The sequence below is a fragment of the Rhineura floridana genome, chromosome 1 (genome assembly GCF_030035675.1).
Source record: "Rhineura floridana isolate rRhiFlo1 chromosome 1, rRhiFlo1.hap2, whole genome shotgun sequence".
Taxonomy (NCBI): Eukaryota; Metazoa; Chordata; class Lepidosauria; order Squamata; family Rhineuridae; genus Rhineura; species Rhineura floridana.
In genome coordinates this window covers 296,405,855-296,425,981 of record NC_084480.1, presented here as the reverse complement: position 1 = coordinate 296,425,981, position 20,127 = coordinate 296,405,855, and the positions used below count along the sequence as shown (strand labels likewise).

The 20,127-nt window shown below is 40.3% G+C and overlaps 1 protein-coding gene and 1 long non-coding RNA gene across 4 annotated transcripts in view; both read left to right on the top strand.

Moving 5' to 3' along the window:
• The window catches only part of CSMD3 (CUB and Sushi multiple domains 3), a 1,044,618-nt gene that overhangs the window by 92,312 nt on the left and 932,179 nt on the right, over window positions 1–20,127 (top strand). The gene's annotated exons all lie outside the window — the stretch shown is intronic.
• LOC133374424 (uncharacterized) lies at window positions 4,781–8,756 on the top strand. The gene is made up of 2 exons (XR_009759890.1): window positions 4,781–5,248; window positions 8,451–8,756. It is a non-coding gene; the product is annotated as an uncharacterized LOC133374424 (long non-coding RNA).

Genomic DNA, 20,127 nt, shown 5'->3' with positions numbered 1-20,127 from the left:
ATAGAAGATCCATTGAAAGGCCAAGAATCTTTATTTTCTCATTGAATCTTTTAGACCAGGAGCTGGTATATGAGTCACTCCAGATTAAGTTTGGGAGTCCTGAAGGAGGGTTTGCATAGGTTATTTTGGTCCAAAATCTAAAAGCCTGGAGCCAGGCAGAACACTCAATTGAGGTAAATCCCGCTTCAAGACGCAAACCAGCCACGGAAACACAGCGTGGCATTCTAAATATTGATCTCAGGAAGCCCGAAAGTACCAATTCGATCTTGGTATTAAAACATGGTACCAAATTGGAATTCCATATAAAAGTTGTGGAAGTATTTTAGTTTTAAAAATTTGAAGAGCAGCTGGAATATACTGACCGCCCTTTACGAGAAAAAAAACGAAGGATGGCCTTTAGATTATTATTTACAGATTGAATAGTAGCCCGAATATGTGTAGACCAGGAGAGTGAAGCACAGAACAAGATCCCTAAGTATCTGTACTGTCAGACCTGGTCTGTCTTTTGGCTGTTTATTAACCATGGATGCAACGAAGACCGATGAGAGAAAACCATAATTTTAGTCTTATTGAAGTTGATAGTAAGCGAATTTTTATCACAATAAGTCATAAAGGCCCGTAGCAGCCGTTTAAGGCCAACCTTCGAAAAGGACATTAAAAACTTCGAAAAGGACAGCATCATCTGCATATAGCAATAGCGGACACTTAATACCAGCCAGCTTTGGAGAATGAAAATGATCAGCGAGACAGTGCTTAATCAGATCATTTAGAAACAAATTAAATAAAGTGGGGGCCAAAATACATCTCTGTCGTACCCCTTTAGTAGCGGGGATGGAATTTGTCAAACTGCCATCAGCTCCACAGCGTACCCGAAGTGTTGTGCATTGATAGAGGCATTTTATCAAGGACAGAAGTCGTTTGTCCATCGATGTCTGGGATAGCTTAACCCATAACAATTCTCTCGGAATAGAGTCGAAGGTGGCCTTAAGATCAATAAAGGCAACAAAAAGGCCCTTACCATAGGAGCTCTTATATTTCTCCGGCAGATGACTAAGAACTAGGGAATGGTCAATTGTAGATCTATTTTTCCTAAAACCCGCCTGCTCCCAGCCCAAGATCTCCTCCTCCTCTATCCAAGATTTCAGTTTCTCATTTAGTAGGCTAGCATATAGCTTTCCCACAACAGATAAAAGGCTGATCGGTCTATAATTTGAGGGATCGTCCTTGTCCCCTTTCTTGAACACAGGAATAACAACTGCTTCAAGCCAATCTAAGGGGAGTTTGCCAGTAAGATTTATCTGGGTAAAAAGATTTGCCAGTAGTGGAGCCCACCAATCAATACGCGCCTTGATTAATTCTGGGGATATGATGTCAATTCCCGGGGCCTTACCTGTTTTTAAGTTGTTAACCAAGGTAATTATCTCCTGCTGCTGTATGGGAGGCCAGACTGGCAGGTCACTAAAGTCCGCCATTTTGGTCAACTGTGGATCATGGTTACTAAAAGTTACAAATAATACAGAAAAATGGCATTACCAAACAGCCGGTGAGATGTTACAATAAACGGGAGAAGTAGAGCCTATGGCATCAGTAACCAAGAACCAAAAAAGTTTTGAGTTTTTATTTATAGTAGCGTTTATTAGAACCTTCCAATCATTTTGAATTGATTGTCTCTTTTTAGAGGCAATCTGTTTGTATTTTTTTTTGACAGTATAATATTCAGGTGGAAGAATATTTGCATTATCTTTCCTACAGCTACTATATACCCTTTTCAATTGGTTCTTAGCATTAAGACAATCCTTATCAAACCATCTAGTTGAAGTCAGCCTATATGAATGGCATGAAATGGATGTTGGCCTTAGGATCTTTTTTAGGGCAGAGGCCAAAGTAGAATAAACATGTAAGATATTAGTGATTTCTTTGGCATCTGCTATACAATTTCTAAGGTCCACACTTGAGGGGGAATTCAGGAAAGTATCCACCTTTTCGGAGATCGCTACAGTCCAATAAACTCTCTTATAGCACGGGGCAGATGGATTATCCTCATATTGAGGATTTGCTGCAAGATGTCCTACCCCCGGTAATAACAAGAGATAAGGGTAGATGGTCACTCTCAAGTCTATCTCTAACTATAAATTTGGAGGTTAGGTTTAGCAGAGGTTGGGAAATTAACACATTGTCCACTACACTGCTTCCATGGCCAGATATGAAAGTAAATTCTGCCAGATTATCAACATTTATATGGCCATTTAAAATTGTCAGATTTAGACAGCTCACCAGTTTAGACAAGCATATACCCGCATAATTTACTCTTAGATCCTTAGAAATTCTATCATACTTGGGAACGAAGTTCTCCATATCTATTTCTCCCCATAGCGTAGATGACAGAAGGGCGTCATTGTCAGGGCCAATTCTGGCATTAAAATCGCCCATTACGATGGGGTATGCCTTTGGATAAAGCATTTCAAGATCTACTATATATTGTTCCAATTTCTCCCAAGTTGATTTTATCCTCCGTTTATAAGAAGAGGGCAGGAGATATACATTGATTAGCAGGAAGGTAATAGATCTAGATTCCATTAGGGCCGCAATAGCAATATTTCCACATGTTGGGAGTTCCCTAATATTTACATACAAAGAAGTAGATATCAAAATTGCTAAACCTGCTTTAGACCTGCCTTTGCCATTTGGGGGGACAGCCATTTGATCCAAGGCCGAAAACCAATTGAGAAAGATTTTTTTTGTTGCCCAGGTTTCCTCAATACAGATCACATCGTGGGTTCTTAAAAACTCCCAGAAACCTGGGGAGTTTTGTTTGGAAGCCCAACCCGCAATATTCCATGTCAGGAATTTTATTTGGTCCAATATCAGATCAGCATTTCCCCGTATTTGTCTTGGGCATGTCGCATGGTGCTCCAGTAATGGTCTAGCTACGTGGTCAACAATAGGAGGTTGTCAGTCAATCTCTATAATTTGGTTTAGTACGTTATCCTTATCCAGAAATATAGCACCAGAGTTTACTTGGGGCCGATCCGTCGTCTGATCGATGTATTCGGTTTCTGGTGTCCTGCCCGAGTCATGACCCAATTCCTCCGGATCAAGTTATCTATTGCGCAACCAGGCTTGGGTCATTTTTATTCAGTTTATCGGGATCTTACGGGAGAATATCTTGGAGGGAAGATTTGCCTCTTCAGAGCTATTTGATAAATGGTATTGAAAATCCCCCACGAGGAGAGTATTTGTATCCTTGGATAAAGAGGGAATTTGGTTTGAAGGGTTGATCTTTCCTGTTGGAGAGTCTTTACCGTGGGATCAGATTTAACAATAAGGTGTTTTAGATCTTGGGGTGAGGATATCACATCCTCATCTAAGTGAATGTCGTGAGCAAGAGTATTTCTTAAAAGCATCAATCTATCAATAATCTCCTTTTGAGGTCTCGCAGGCAGGGAGTAAAAAGATTCTCTTCCAAGGTTGGAGCGAAATTTGAAATAGAATGATGGTGCTGCGGAGGGTGGTGTTCGGGGGTAAAGAGTGGACGTTGATCAAAGGCTCATCCAAAAATAATGAGGAATTTCTTATATTGTTCCTATTTGGGCTGTCCAAAACTTTGCTAAATAATTTTGTGGGCATCTGATTCACAAAAAGTCTAGATATGGGCAGTCCTGCATTGTAAAAGTTGTCTTTTGCCGAGTATATTTGCCGTAATGCCTTGTTCCGGAAGGTCACTATCGCCCGAGCGTGGTGATAATCATAGAATAGATATTCAATATTCATGATGTCATCTTTCACGTCACAATCTGGGGCGAATTTGTCCATCAATTTTAATAAATGCATTTTCCTTGATGTAGAGATAGCATGCCTTTTGGCTTAGGGAAGTTGGAAAACACTAATTTATGACAATTCAGAGACAATTTCCACTTTTGCTGTGTGATAGATCGAGGTATATAACAGACCTTCACCTGCCTCATTTGTCCAGTGGACAAAGCATGTTGCCACGGATCTTGTATTTCCCCCTCAATAGTTGTACACTCAGTTCTACCATTTAAAAGTGTCGTCGGCAGTATGGCAATATCCGCACGCGATTTAGAAGGATTAGAACATATAATCATCCTTTTTGGTCTGGGACTCTGCCATAGGTAATTTGGTCAAGTGAGGAGGAGCCTGTTGAGTTTCTTCCATTATGTTGAATAGCTTTTTAAAGTTCATACCCTTTCTGCGTCTTAAGACTTTTCCCGTTTTCCCTTTGGGCTTAACATTTTCATTTTTGATCGGAGGCCCCCCTGTGCCCCTTGTTTTCCCAGAATTTTGCTTTTTTTTTTTTTCTTATTTCTGGTAGGGTGGGCCTTCTTCTTAGAGACAGAAGGAGTCTTGACGTCAGATTGTTTTTCCAGGTGTTCAGGGCACTTTATACAGATGTGAGATTTGTGGAATTCAGCTATAACTGTGAGTAGGGCATGGCATTCTGTCAAAAAGTTTTTAATGGAGTCTATTTCTTTAGTCAGCAGCAGCAAGTGCATCTCCAGTTTAGAGATGTAGGTTTTATCACCACCCTTCAATTTAGGCTGTCTACATAAAGGGGTGGAGGCCAGAGAGCCTGGAGATTTACTGGGACTCGATGAAACATAGGATGTCAAAGATCCTACAGTATTCTGGACCAAATTTAGAATAGTATCTCCCCCTTCATCCAAAGGGAGGGAGTCCCTCAGTTCACAATCAGATAGGAGGGCTTGTAGGAGTAGATTTATATCACTTCTTGGTCCTATTTTGGCACTTGACTGATCCGCTTGAGTGGAGTCTACTAGAGCAATTTCTGTTGCTAGATCTAAGCCCTGTGGTAGTTGATTGGATAAATAAAGGTCACCTCTAATATAATCCACAGACCAATCGTGTTTAAAAGAGTGGTGGAATGGCACAGCTACCTTATGACACCTCTTCCTCGGAGAAGAAAAATTTCCTCCTCCACCCCCACATTCCTCTTTCTTGGAGAAAAACAAGGGTATTTTTGTCTGTTTCTTCTTTTTCTTTTTTGGGGAGGCTGTGCCTGTAAGAATAGTAATCCCTAGCTCCTTGGTTGCATGTCGTGTAAGTACCATAATTATTGGAGCATAGGTTGATAAAAAGAAGGATAAGTTTCAGCAGGATTTGAAGCAGCTGCAATCTACACAGCTTAAAGTATCCGTTTTGATATAGCTATGCCTTATTTACTTTTCATTTGCCAGCGTTTCTCTCTCACAGCTTATCTCTCCCACAGGTCAGTGAATTGTTGTTAGATCAAGTTCTTGTTTTCTCACAGTAATGTGAGTGGGAGGGAGGCTTTATTTCTCCAGCGTCTTTAATGTTTTTCTTATCAAGATGATTATTAATCACACCCGTCTGATTCAAAAAGGTTGAGCAGTCCGTGAGAAATAGTCTGGTTAAGTTTTTAGATGTAATAAATTCTAAGCTTACCATCAGAAAGGAGAAACTCAGTAAAGTACGGGAGTTGTCTGTATACACCTTTAATTGTTATTACTGATTATGTTGATTTTAATGTACAAAGTTAAGCATGAGCTGCAGTCCCAATGGAATGGGAAAGTGTTTCTCTTTGGCTGGATCATGTCCTATGTGTGCTTAGGACTGTCTTTCATTACAGAGCCAATGAAACAAGATGCTAGCTTCCTTTGCTGACATCTCCAAATCCTCCCAGAAGAGAAGAGAAAAAATAATAATTCCATACTTGCAACATCAGCTCCTTCAGGCATTTTAAACTTTTTCAACTGGCAAACTGATTCTTAAGCAGAATCAAGGAAGTTTGTGAAGCCTTGAGGCTTGACTAAAGCTGGAAGAGGTGAATGTACATTTTTCCCAACCAAAGAAACACTTTAAAAATACCTCTCTCCCTTGAGTGCTAGAGGATATGGCATTTGTTTGAAGCCAAATTTTTATCTGTGTGTCTGGGAGACTGAGTCTCTGACTCATTCTAAAAGCTAAGTGTTAATCCTCACGCCCCACTAGAAGTAAACCTAACTACATGTAACTGAAATAAGACCTATTATTTACAAGCTTATTGCTGCCTCAGTCTCCATCCCTTTCCTCTGTTGTGCACCTATGCCAAATTTAAAACTGTATACTCCTTGGGGTGGGGACCTGGCATGTGCTTTTGATTTCTTTTCCACATTTCTTTTGGAAATGCTCGATCTTGTGAGGTACAATAGGTTCCACATAACAAGATATATCAGCCAATTATATATTCCAGTAAATTGCCTTTGGTTATGTTGTTTCTTTGTTTTTCTTTCTGAGCATTTGGGTTGCATCTCTTGAAAAGCAGTGTGGCAGCTTAGAGCCCCTTCACAACTCAAATCCCATTTTAGTCACATGTAATCAAGATGTTCATGCCTGACTAGTTGCTTGAAAATGGAAGTATGCATTTGATTGCACATCAGAATGTGATTCCTGTTGAATCAGTGTTTTCCAGGTATGATGCGCCTTCATTTGGATGCATATCTGAATAGACATCCAATTTATGCTTGTACTATCCAATGTAGCAAGTGATGCATGATGCAAGCCTGATTGCATGTGCAAATGTCTTTAGTTGGACTAGGGCAATATTATTTTATGTGTAATTGTAAAACTTAGGGTTGTGCAAGGCCCCCAAATTAGGGTTGCCAGGTTCCTGGCCTGAGACTGATCCTGTATCTTTAGGAGAAGAGAAAGTCAGCCAAGTGCAGGTGTTCTTGCAACTCTGTAATGAGAAAAACCTGCACTTGGCTGACTCTCTCTTCTCCTAAAGATACAGGATCAGTCTCAGGCCATGAACCTGGCAACCCTACCCAAATCCTGTTCAGGGCCCAGTTCGGTGACTCAGTTTGGGCCTGATCCAACCTGATTCAGACCCCATATCTGAATCAAGATTTGGAAATCCAGCTCTTCAGTACTTACATTCACTTGCATTGGGAAACCAAAACAACCATAACCTTTTTTTTTCACATGAAAAAATACATGCATGAAAAAACATGTTTGTCTCTCAAGAGAGGATTAATCCTGCAAAATGTCAGACAGGTCGCTCCAGGGGGTTTCCTGCTAGTCACCTTTAAAGTTTGTGCTCTCTCTCTTTTTTCTTTCAAAAAAAGGATTTTTTAAAAAAGGTAAAACATCCATTACTGGCTTGTTGTGTCACACAAGTCCATGTAACTTTGAGACAACATAGCCCCTCCAGAGGGAATTATTCCTTTCATATTGCAGACAGATAATACATCTAGGGGGGGGTTGTGCTGGCCACCTTTAAGGTTTGCTTTTTCAAGCACTGTGATTGAAGAGTGTTGGGTGAGATTCTAGCCCTGGATTGGAAGCTAGAACTGTCAACAAGCAAAGTTCAGCTTCCCTACTCCCCCTGTCTCCACCCTAGCAGTCTCCTTATATGACATTCATAAAGAGCAATTGCAACACTTTGAAGACAGGCTGTCTTCAGCTCCAGATTACTCTGGAGTACTCCGGGTGGACTCAGCTTGCTCCAGAGCAATCTGAAGCTGCCTTCACCCTGATCCAGAGCAGCCCTGAATCAGCCCAGTTCAGTTCATGATTCAGCTGGATTGGTTGCACAGCCCTAGTAAAAATATAATGTACATTCATAGCAAATGTATATATATCCCCATAAATAAAGTCCAAGGACAATCTTATGCACACTTACCTGGGAGTAGGGATGGAAAAATCTGTCAATCTGGGTTCTTTCAGTTTCTCATTTTTCCATTCTTAATTCAATTGTCCACATTTCTATAGCAATATGCATTTTAAAAAAAATCCTCATGAAAATTCTTCAGCATTTTAATGGCCATTTCTCCTAATAAACATATTTTTGGAGGCAGTTTTGACTAATGTACAGTTTTGCAAACAATTTCTCTTGACATAATGCATGTTGTATGTATTTTCACTAACATATTCATTTTTATGCACACTTTCCCCTAATATATTCATTTTTGTATATATTCTTTGGTTGGAAAACTAATTACAAAATTCAGATAAGTGTAAAGTTCAAAGGATAGCTGTGTTTCAGTTCCCTTTTTGTTTTGGAAAGCGCAAAATTGATAAATTTGGCTTTAAACAGGAACTGAATCAAATTTCTCCCCCATTCTTACCTGGGAGTAGGTCCCACTGAATTCAGTGAGGCTTATATCTGAGTAGATATGTACAGGAATGCACTGTAAATCTCTTGCCTTAGATTTCTTCTAAAAAAGTTAGAAAAAACTTTGGGCTACACAATATTTAGGAAACTGTAAATTGGCCAGGAAGTGCTGAGTAGAATCTAGATTATTTCTCATTCTCTGCTGTTCTGTCTTTTAATAGTATCATTTTCATCATCCTACAATTGAAAGTTGGGGCATAAATTATAGAGCTGTTTCAAGTAGCAGCTTATTGTTGCTTAAATGCAGCTTTTCTCCATTTTAATGTTTTATTTCATGAATTTCATTTGTCTTCAGCTTTCTTCATGAGTTGCTTTGGAATTAACTCTGAGGTTCACAGAGAAAAGTGGACGATATTGAGCAGAAGTTCTCATCCAAGGAGTAATATGCAAATACAGAATCTCATTGTGTTCCAGGAAATGGGGAATATGTGATTCACCAGATATTTTTGGACTCTAACTCTCATTACCTTGATGATTGGCCATGCTGGCTATGGCTGATGACTTTGGAGTCAGTTGGAGTATATATATATAACCAACCAAAGAGATAGTAGCCCTTAGGATACTCAAGGAATCATTTAAATAAAAAGCCTTCTGAAATAAATGAATTTTCAGAGCCTCTTTGAAGACCAAAATGGGTGATGTCAGTTGTGCATTCCTTGAGAAGTTGTTCCACTGAGAAGGGTCTATATCTGACTGCCAGCTCCATGAGTTAAAGTGACTGCTTATAAGAAATCACTGGTAGTTAAGACCTGTGAGTTATACTTAAAATATATAGCATTTATATTATAAACACATTTTAGATATAGTTAGTAGATAGTTGGTCGAGTAATCACTTTGATAGACGTATCATCCACATTGAACACAAATCAATGCTTATAGTGCAAAGCAGTGTGGAACAGTACTTCAATATCATTTACAATATATTTTGGAAAGTTGTTTGCTATGCATTTGGACACCTCTTAAATATTATAAACAGATTTTGCAGACTTCTCCACTGAGATCAAGGATCAGATTTTTGTCTGTGTTTGGACACAGTTGATATGTCATTTTGAATCAAGATGGTGGACTGAAGCTTTCAAAACTGCACTGATTTCAACCACTGATTTCAAAAGGCATCAGGTTTCCCACTTGCGATTCTCAACAGCCAATATATAGACTGGCATACTGCCTCTGACCGTGAATGTAGAACACAGCCAATGTAGCTAGTAGCCATTGATAGTGTTATCTTCCACAAATATATCTAATCCTCTTTTCCAAATTGATGGCCATCACTATGTCATGGGGTAGCATATTCTGTAGTTTGACTTTGTGCTCTGTCCATGCAAATGGAAGTGCTGAAGACAATGTAGTATTGAAATACTACAATTAATATGAAAGTAGACTACTGCTGTTTTTAAAAAGGTAAATGCAAATGCATTCACAGCTATAACTATCTCAAATAGTACTCTGGGATGTGGCGATATCAGTGCTTCTGACAAGAGTTAGCAGCCATAAAAATGCAAGAAGGTTAAAACATAATCAAGGTTATACATGTACATGTTTATCTAGTATTGTAATTGTTTGAAAAATATCAGCAATATATTTCAAACTCAACTGCCATTAAAAATCATAACAACTAGGACCAAACATTTAATGTTCATATATGAACAAATTGGGATAGGCAAACATGTCCCTATTTCCCTCAAAAATGATTTATTTGTTTTGTAAGCATTTCCTTTGAGGATGTAAAATATTGAGGGCTTTGTGCAGTAGTGTAGTGGCAAATTCAGAAGTGCAAGGTCCCTTCATTATAGGCAGGCTACACCCCCTCACAGCCATGCCCCCTTCTAAGATTATACAACCTTCTAAGAGTACACAATAAAAGGAGCTTTCAGACTCTTACTTTGAGTACTTGCATTGCAACAATCAGTTCAGATCTCCATGTTGCCTTTCAGCTAGATCTATTATTTTCTGTGCACGTATATGGACAAATGTTAAGGGGAAACTTAAGCATGAAAATTCCTGATCCTAACCTCTGGTGTTGGCTGCACCTCTTTCCCTCTCTAGCATATTCATTTCTATTTCACTTTACCAAGCATGACACACATATATAAAACACAAAAGCCAAAACACTATTACAAACACAAACACACACCTAAATGTTTTTTCTCTCTCTTTCCCTCCTCCTCCCCAACTACTCCTGGCTTTGGGCTGGAACAAAACCACACACCTACCCAGAGCTCTGAAAAGTTACTTTTTGAACTACAACTCCCATCAGCCCCAGCCAGCTGGTGCTGGCTGGGGCTGATGGGAGTTGTAGTTCAAAAAAGTAACTTTTCCAAACTCTGCACCTACCACCTTCCCTCTTTTTCTTTTTTATTTTGCTAGGTTGAGAATAAGATCCTTAATAACAAAGAAACAAACTGAAGGCCATGCAGCACACAGAGAGAGAGAGAGCTCTTCAGTCCAAGTTCTCCCCCACATACCTCCTTTTCCACTTTTCCTTGCTTACTCTCTTGCTCTTTGTCATCATTTCTATACTCCTCAGTCCCTCGCCTGCATGCCTTCTTCCATAATAACAGACATCCCGAGTAGCATATCAGCATGAAAGGGGGGTATGTTAGCTTCTGAAAATAGTCTTCTCGGTGGCTGACTCCCCTCCTTTCACTCTGATTGGATCCAATCAGCAGGAAAGGATGCTGGAGACATAGGGACCCTACTGGGACCCTGCTCCCAAGTGGGGTCTAAGACTCCCTGGGACTCTGGACGACTACACCACTGTTTTTGTGAGAACTTGAAATGAGTGCTCACAAAAACCTGATCATGCTCATAAGAACATAAGAAGAGCTTGCTGGATCAGGCCAATAGCCCATCTAGTCCGACATCCTGTTTGCACAGTGGCCAGCAGATGCCTATGGGAAGCCCACAAGCAGCACCTGAGTGCACAGGCACTCTCCCCTCCTGCTGTTTCCAGCACTGGTATTCAGAAGCATACTGCCTCTGGCCGTGGGCACAGAACACAGTTATCAGGGTTAGTAGTCCTCTTCACAAACCTGGCTAAAGGGAAGAGGGATGCACAAATCCTCACCTTTGCTTGCAAAAGAAAACAATGAGCCTGCCTTTTCCACCTGCAGAAGTTGAAATGAAGCTTCTGCAAGGATCATGGGAATTGTAGTTTGAGGGAAAACACACTTGATAGGGGTATTCACTCATTACATTCAACAAATGTACAATCTGTGTACAGAAATAGCTGTGTCATTCAGTTATTCAAATGTAACATTCAACAAGTGTACAGTCTCTGTACACAATTGTTGAGTTATACAAATGAACAAGCATACACTTTCATACAAACACTTGTGCATGTGTAGAGACAGCTTGTACCTGTGTTCAGCATAGTGTTTTGCCAAAGGCAAGAGGTTTGGGGGAGGGGTTCAAAGGCAAATAATGAATAAACCAGTGGAAATAGCAGCTACTGCTTCACAGCAGGCAAGGTTTTTAAAAGTCTATAAACAGCTACTGCTGAACACAGTGTTATCTTACGGTCTTCTTTCAGTCGTTGGGAGCCACGGACAAGCAACAACGGAGAGATCCCAGCTGGCCAATGAATACACAGCACCCTACCACCTGGGTCTGTGCTGAAGCTCCCTGAACAGGAGTTAGGGAGACTTATTTATACCCAAAAGAGTCCCCGGACCTGGGTGCAGGTTTGCGCCTGTGACTTTACCTATGGAGATGTTTCTTTAACTTGAGTCTCATGTTTCTGTCTTTGTTTATCAATCCTGTTGGGCAGTGGCCTTAGGCTTTCTAGCAGCATGATTCATTGCACCTGCCTTGAAGGCCAAGTTCCCAGGCTTTAGCAGTGAGAGAAAACATCTTCACTAATGAGCGACTGGCATCCACTGTCTATTTTGGTCAATTAAGAGCCTCTCCTTACCTCATCTGTGTTACATAAACAAAGCTTATTCTACAAAGTTAGGATGCGAAACATGTAAAAAAAGCCCACCTGGCTCGCATGCAAGGACGTGAGATAGGAGCATGGGCAGGGGAATTGAGCATGCCATCCTAAACTTCCTCATTACATCGAGATGTCTTGTGAGATATTTTCCCATACACATAGTAAGTGAACAAGCTTCCTGTTTCTGGCAGCCATGTGCATGCATGGATGGACAGTCTCCCACATTAGCATGGTCCACAAATAGGAATGTATTCTAAACATTGTATGACCACAGGAAAGGCAGGACACAAACCCGTTCTATGATGTCCTAATGCACTGCAATTTTATGACATGAATAAAGTAGCAGATCAATCTCTTACAAGTCTCACTCAGAGTAAACCTGTTGAAGTTAATAGTCATGACAAGAGCTTTTTTTTGTGACAGTACTCATCAGTATGGAGTAACAGCAACTCTTTTTTGGTTGCTCATGGCAGCCATTTTCTCATGATCTCAATAGTACTTTTATCAAGTTATGAGTGTCGGCACCTCATTTTTTTAAAGCAAAAAAGCACTGGACATAACTAACTTAGGTTCATTGTTTAAATAGGTCTGTTCTGAATAGGACTTCATTGACTACAATCTCTGCATTCTCCCAAATAGATATATTCTGCTAGAACTGCCACAGAATCTTATTGACTGTGGGTGGGTGGAGGGATTAAACATATTTGGTGGTCCCTGCCAGGATCATCCCAAGACCTTCTGCCTAATGCAAAAGACAAGATGGTGCCTTCGCATCTCTCACTGCATGTTCAAAAGCTGACCAAATTGGCAGTTGCTGTACTGGCATATCCGGAAAATGGGTCTGTATTTTGAGGAGGTTTAGTTATTGATGCATCACACTTGCTCCTTGTATGCCTATGGGTCCTTTGGGGCCAAAGGCATATAACTGGTCATTGCCTGCATATAATATTATTTTGTAAAATATTTCTCATAAATAAGCTCATTACATTCCCATCCTATGGCCTCTCCACCTGTTACCAAGATCATTAGTCAGTTGTATATCTTAGCTACTTAACACAAATTAAGTGCTATTTCAGCCTTGAGATTAGATTCACTAATAGGCAAAAAACCTTGTCGTTTAAGAACATACCTATAACCAATAGATATTTCTATCAAACTTTAAAAAGCAGGGAAATTAGGCAGCTATAGTGAATGCACCAGGGGAGCAGGAGAACTGACCTCCTCTCTGAGATATTGTACTGCCCTACAAATCTGTAAAAATGCAAACACAATTTGCGTTGGTCTTTCACAGTCCAGTCCACTTCCTGTGTAGCTTGAAAGAATTTGGTAACATGTGCCTAATTTCAACAGATTATGAGAACTCTGACAGAAAAAAGCCCAAAAGGTCTGGTTTTTCTCTCTCTTTACACTTTGAACTCTCGATTTTCTCTCACTGTTTTGTGTATCACCATGAAAATTTAGAGGGTTGTTAAGCTGGCATTTCTGAGTTCAGGACTATAAGTTTTGTAAGGTTTTCTTTTGAAATGAGCTTACAGGAAGCATCAGAATGGCACAGGGGGTATTTTCAATATAACATTGCAGAATGTGAAAAATCCATGCTGGCTATTTCAGCCATTCTCGTGGCTGTATAACTTATGCGTAAGCCAATAATTGGCAGGTCAATAATACATTCTGTAGGTCAGTGAGTTAAAAAGCCACACACATTTCCACTTTGACATTGAAGCTTTGTAATGGTCTTTAACATTGCAGAATGCAAAAAAATCCATGCTGACAGTATACAGCCACTCTTGTGGCTGTATAATAAACCGTGTCACAAGCACTAAGGAATAATCTTAACAGCAGATGTGGTTCATTAGCATTTAATAGTATAAAAGCCCTGCAAAATGGTCCCATATCAGAACTCAGCATAGGGCACTGTTTTTTTTTTAAATTTATTTACAAAATGTATATACCATTTAAATGTAAATACTTCTCAGGGGTTTACAAAATCATGGTATTACTTGCTGGTCAGCTCCTACAGGGGTCTGGTCAATGGGGTTCTGAGGGTTCCCAGGCAGCAGGAGGAACACAACAGTGACTGCTTTGCTTTCTGTTTTTGTATGTTTTGCTTAGTAGTTAATAAAACCTGTAACTTTCACCCCATTCGTGTTGTTATTGTCTCCAGATCCATAAAGTACCTTGCCCTTTATTTATTTATTACATTTATACCCCGCCTTTCTTTTCATCATAGAAACCTAAGTCGGCTTACATATGGCTCCCAGGCAGTCTCCCATCCAGGCACTGACCAGACCTGACCCTGCTTAGCTTCAGCAGGGTGCTAGCCTCATGTGTCTTCAGACCATAGTCTGGGACCCTTTGACATAAATTGGCTTGGGCATTTACATCTTACTTCAACACTGTCAATGGGACAACATTCTCCACTGCCCCTCAGGACAGACCATGTGGCACCCACATATCTGTCCCCTCCCTGCCTCAGCATTTGCTGCCTCACTCTGCCTCCTGGTAGGTCTGCCCCTGGTCCTGCTATAGTGAAGTCATGAAGGAAGTGAAAAAGTTTCCACAAGACTGTCAGCATTTCTAAAGGTAGACAGAGAGGCATCCCTACATCTCCATAACATATAAGTCAGCTTTCACTCAGGTCCACTGTAGCAAAGGCCTGTTTGCTCACCAGCATTGTCTAGTGTACCATCCTTAAACAGCATATGCCCATGTGGATGAGGTTCAAGGAACAAATAAAGAGAATAGCCAATGCCACCACTGTCTAGGGCTTCTGAACCATCCATGCCATCTTAAAACTAAACCACCTTTTAGAAGCAACTAGTGTATGGAATAGAAAGCAGCCCTTAAAATAATGACAGTTGCTTAAAGATCATGCACGTACATTAGGGTTTCATAACCGCAGATGAAAATGGGGGGGATCCATGTGAGTAGACACAGCAGTCAAACTAGTTCCAGACACTCAAAGTTGCCTTAAGGTAAAAAGTCTCAAAGGCATCCTTAAGGAAATGAAGAAAAACCTTTCCCACATTGCAGTGAGAGCTGTAAACTTGAATGGAGACCCTCAGGTTGTACTCTTCCCCCATCCCCAGACTCCCCACATATCCCAAGTTTTGCTGTGAATTTAGAAAAGTGGTGTTTATTATGTTGTGCTGAATATAATTGTGTTTGTGTGGTGTTGCCAGCTGCCCACCCCTTCCTGGTGAAAATGCCTATTGAGAAGGAAGACGCCTACTGCAGGTGTAAATAGAAAATGTATGAAGCGGGCCTGATATCTGCTATTTAAGGGATGGATTTAGTATCATCTCAGTTGTGGGAACACTGTTAAATGCCTGTATATATTAAGGATGAACAAAGGCAGGTGACAAAATTTGTCATGGCATTCTGTTCCCCAGCCCATTCTGGCCTGCAGAGGAGCAAATGGACAGTGGTCAGGAGTTTGCTTCAAATTGCTGAGGCTTGATTAAAAGGCTTCGTACCACCAATCCTGTCTTGCTGTGCCTACTATTCCTATTATCCTATTATCATTTGCCACCTTTTTGTTACATTGTTTTCTTTCCTGTTCCTTTTTTTTTGAAAAAAAATCTTATCTAGTGCTGTGCAGAAAATCCGTCCCACTTTCCTTTTACCATTCTATGGCAATTAATTCAGTGACGACTGGTGGCTCCATGACGGTGGGGCAGTGGAATCTGCTCTGGGTTTTAGTCTGAACTTTCAAGAAGCTGTTCAAGGTGTGGATTCCACTGCCCCACTGACAGCTGCCACTGCCCCAGCTGCCACTGAATTAATGAGAAAAGAAACTGCATTTGAAAATGATGTAAGGGGAGAGAACGTTTCAGTGAAATCCTCATGGGTGGGGATGCAGGGTTTTGGTTTGTTTTTTGTGCTTCCCTTAATTTTGAGGTGGCTCAGAGTTCTTTGTGAGTGTTGGAAGTACAATAGCAGGGACTATTCTGTCAGTAATGTAAAGGGTTAGTTCTGTTATTGGTCTGGCTGACAACAGACTGTGATTGTCTGAAGGTTCTAGTCAGTTGGGAGTTAGCTATCTGTGAGGAAGATGGTTGAGATTTGACAGCCGGAGGAGTTGGAGGGAAAGTGTGGTTCTGAAGGAGTTTTTCCCCTGTGTAGATCTGACCTAAGGAAGACAAACCTCTCTGTATATTTCTCCTCATATCATAGACTGTTCTTGTTCAGTTTATCATCAATAAAATATTATCAGTTTCCTTTTACTCTGGACTCCATCTGCTTTATACGTCACTCTGCTGACAGTGAGGACCCTTTCATTCTACAAATCATTTCACCAGCAATCTGCAGCCTGCCCAGGTGCTCATGCTTCAATTAAAGCCTAGGTGAAGACACTTCATGAGGTAACTCCTCCCATCCGGCTTTTTTCAGATCAGGAAACATAGGCAACCAGAACACAAGAACATAAGAGCCTGCTTGATCAGGCCAGTGGTCCATCTAGTTCAGCAACCTGTTACCACAGTGGGCAGCCACATGCATATGAGCCCACAAGCAGGACCTGAATGCAAGAGCACTCTCCCCTCCTACAGCTTTTGGAAACTGGTTTTCAGAAGCATACTGCCTCTGACTATGGTGGCAAAGCATAGCCATCATGGCCAGCAGCCTTATCCTCCATGTATTTGTGTAATCTTCTTTTAAAGCCATCCAAGTTGGTGACCATCACTGCCTCCTGTGGGAGATAATTCTATAGTTTTACTATGTGCTGTGTGAACAAGTACTTTCATCTGTCCTGAATCTTCACATTCTGCTTCATTGAACACCCACGAGTTCTAGTGTTATACAGAGGAAGAAAAACTTTCCTCTATCTACTTTTTCCATGCCAATTTATACACTTCTGTCATGTCAGCTCTTACACTCCTTTTCTCTAAACTAAAAAGGCCCAAATGCTGCAACCTTTCTTCATAGGGGAGTCACTCCATCCCCTTGATTATTCTGGTAGTCCTTTTCGGAACTTTTTCCAACTCTACAATATCCTTTTTGAGGTGAGGTGACCAGAACTGTACACAGTATTCCAAATGTGGCTGCACAATGGCATTATGATATCAGCAGTTTTATTTTTGATAGCTTTCCTAATGATTCCTAGCATGGAATTTGCCTTTTTCACAGCTCCTGCACACTGGGTCGATATCTTCATTGAGTTATTCACTATGACCCCAAGGTCAAGGGAGCCAGAATGCTGGATAAATGTTTACAAGAAAGAAAGAAAGAAAGAAAGAAAGAAAGAAAGAAAGAAAGAAAGAAAGAAAGCACCTTAGTCACCTTGCAATGAGAAGTTAAGCTCAGAACCCACACATTCACCAACATTTTAAAGTAATACCAAACGAATTCAAAAGTGCCCTGAATATGAGGTAAAAAAAACGGAGGTTTCTTTTCACAGAGGAAGGAAAGCTTTGAGAAATTGAGACAGATTTCGGCACAGCACTGTTCTTATACTTCCTTCTGTCTGACACTACTTTCTCAGACACACTTAGTGGAGCCCAACTAATTACCATATGACCTGCACAGCACTTCAGATGCCAGGAATATTATGCATGATTATTCTGTAATGATAGACTGATGATTACTGTGGACTAAATACTGACTTTTAATCTGCTGAAATTGGTGTATACAGCTAGATATGTACTGACATTGCTTTACCCTGTGTAAATAATGGGTTTCTTTGGGTAAGAAGGGTGCTGCCCTTTACCTTGACCACTTTAGGGTTGCAAAATATAAATTGGACTCGTTAAATGTAGCGCTACTGAAACCAAATTCCAGGAGTGCAACAGTATATTGTTTATTAATATACAGTCACAGACCCATTCAAATAAAATAGTGAATAAAACATCAGAATAGCTAAAATACAGGAATATAAAAGTACAACATAAAAGAAATAACAGTTAAGAAAGAAGAATCCTCTTGCAACTCCTTTGAGCAGAGAAGAGGAACTTAGCCACTGTCTCTGTTGTAGACTTATTGTGGCGTAGTGGTTAAGGTGTTGGACTATGACCTGAGAGACCAGGGTTTAAATCCCCGCATAGCCATGAAACTCACTGGGTGACCTTGGGCCAGTCACTGTCTCTCAGCCTCATGAAAACCCTATTCATAGGGTCACCATAAGTCAGAATCGACTTGAAGGCAGTACACTTACATTTTATAGGAAATATTTCAAAATCAATTAATATTTTCAAAATCAAGATCAATGGCCTGGCAGGAAAGTTCCTCATAATAGGGCCAAGTAGTCTATCGCAAGCCTTCCTATAAAAGTTACATGCAAAAAAGACGTGAGTCAAAGTTTCAACTTCATCACCACAGGGACACAGCTGGTCCGCATAAGGGGCACCTTGGTATCACCCTTCCAAGAGAGACGAAGAGAGACAATTAAACCTGGCCCTGGAGAATACATGCTGATACTAAGAATAGTCAGATTCTCCAAATAATTAGTGTATTTGGGGAACTGGAAACTCAAACCAAGATGGATAGGGGAGCATATTTTTCTAGCATTTGATTCAGAAAGTTGAAAGCCAATATCCCTAATTTGTTGATCTAAAATGTATTTAGCAGTCCTAAAATTTCATGTATGGATAAAATCAAAAGAAAAACCTAATGAGTGCAATTTAACAATAAAAAATTAGACAAAGAACTGGTGCAAATGTCTTTCAAAATAAGAGTCTTAAGATTTTATCTCTCAGGTAAGGTTAGGAGAAAAAATATTGTGACTTGGCTGAAGTTTCATGCAAAATAATTACACAGGAATAATGTTGTACATTGCAAAGAAGCTGGGCTTTTACTTAATAGAAATCTAGATGTCTTTCTTTTTTGCACATTTTTAAAAAAATGCATACATTTTATTTTGCCTAAACTTATTTATTTATTATATTTATACTAGGGATGTGCTAGAATTCCACGCAATTTGGATTTGGTACTCAATTTTCTACTAACTCACTTATTCTCAATCACTGAGAATTGGATATCAATGTAGCGAATTTCCACGGCTATTTTGGGGAGGATCCACCTCTAAAACATTGATTGTAAGAATGATAATTTATTTTGAAGGGAATATCAATTTTTTAAAAGGAAATATTGATATTTCCTTTTGAAACATCACTATTAATATCAATATTTTTTCAAAGCAAACCCCCCCCCACAGATTGGTAAAAGCAGCGACTAGCGGATGCAGAATGAACTCAAACCAATGCCAGCCTGTTAGGTCGACAGCATGGTCTTGAACCGGCACCGGCCAACAAATCCCATCCTTAATTTATACTCAAAGATCAGCTCCCCAAGTGGCTTACAATTTAAATCGGTAAGGAGAAAATTACAGCAGCCCTCCCTCAACACAAAATACTAGCTTGTTGAGGACTGTCAGATGAGGAATGGAAAGCTGTATTGCTACACTGGGTGTGGAAATTAAGGCTTCCCTCCTCATTAACTTGCTTGGTTTCTATGCTGGGTACAGAGGAGTGAAGTGCTCCATACCTTCTTCATCAGCCTGTCCACTTCTCTGCATAGAATTCCTGGTCACCTAGGACTACCAGGCTAGTGCTTAAATACAAGGCTGGTTCATGGCAGTATCTTCTGATTCCTAGCAGTTGATGGCATAGTCCAGGCTCAAGGCTTTTCCCTCTGAACGGAAGTGGGGAAAGGAACTGAGATGAACTCAGGGACTGGCTGATGATAAAGATGTAAACCGGCCAAATCAGCCCTTCTGATCCTCTGCCTAAGGCACACCAGAGCCATCTCTGCCTATGGCACACCAGAAACATTTCTACTTTAAAGGAATTGTTGTAAGGTTGCTATCTTCAAACAAACAAATCCTTTCACTAATGGCTCCATCATAGCGATATTCCAAAAGCTGAAAATGCTCTGTTATTGCTTCTCTGGCTCAGAAAAGGCCTTTTCTGATGAATTTCTCCAAGTCATACATATTAAAGGTATAGGAGCCTGCCATCTATTGCAAGACTGTTCTGCAGTAGCACAAACCTGTCTAAGGTGACCCAATGCAAAGAAGGTCCAGGCTCCTCTATGTTTAATAAAT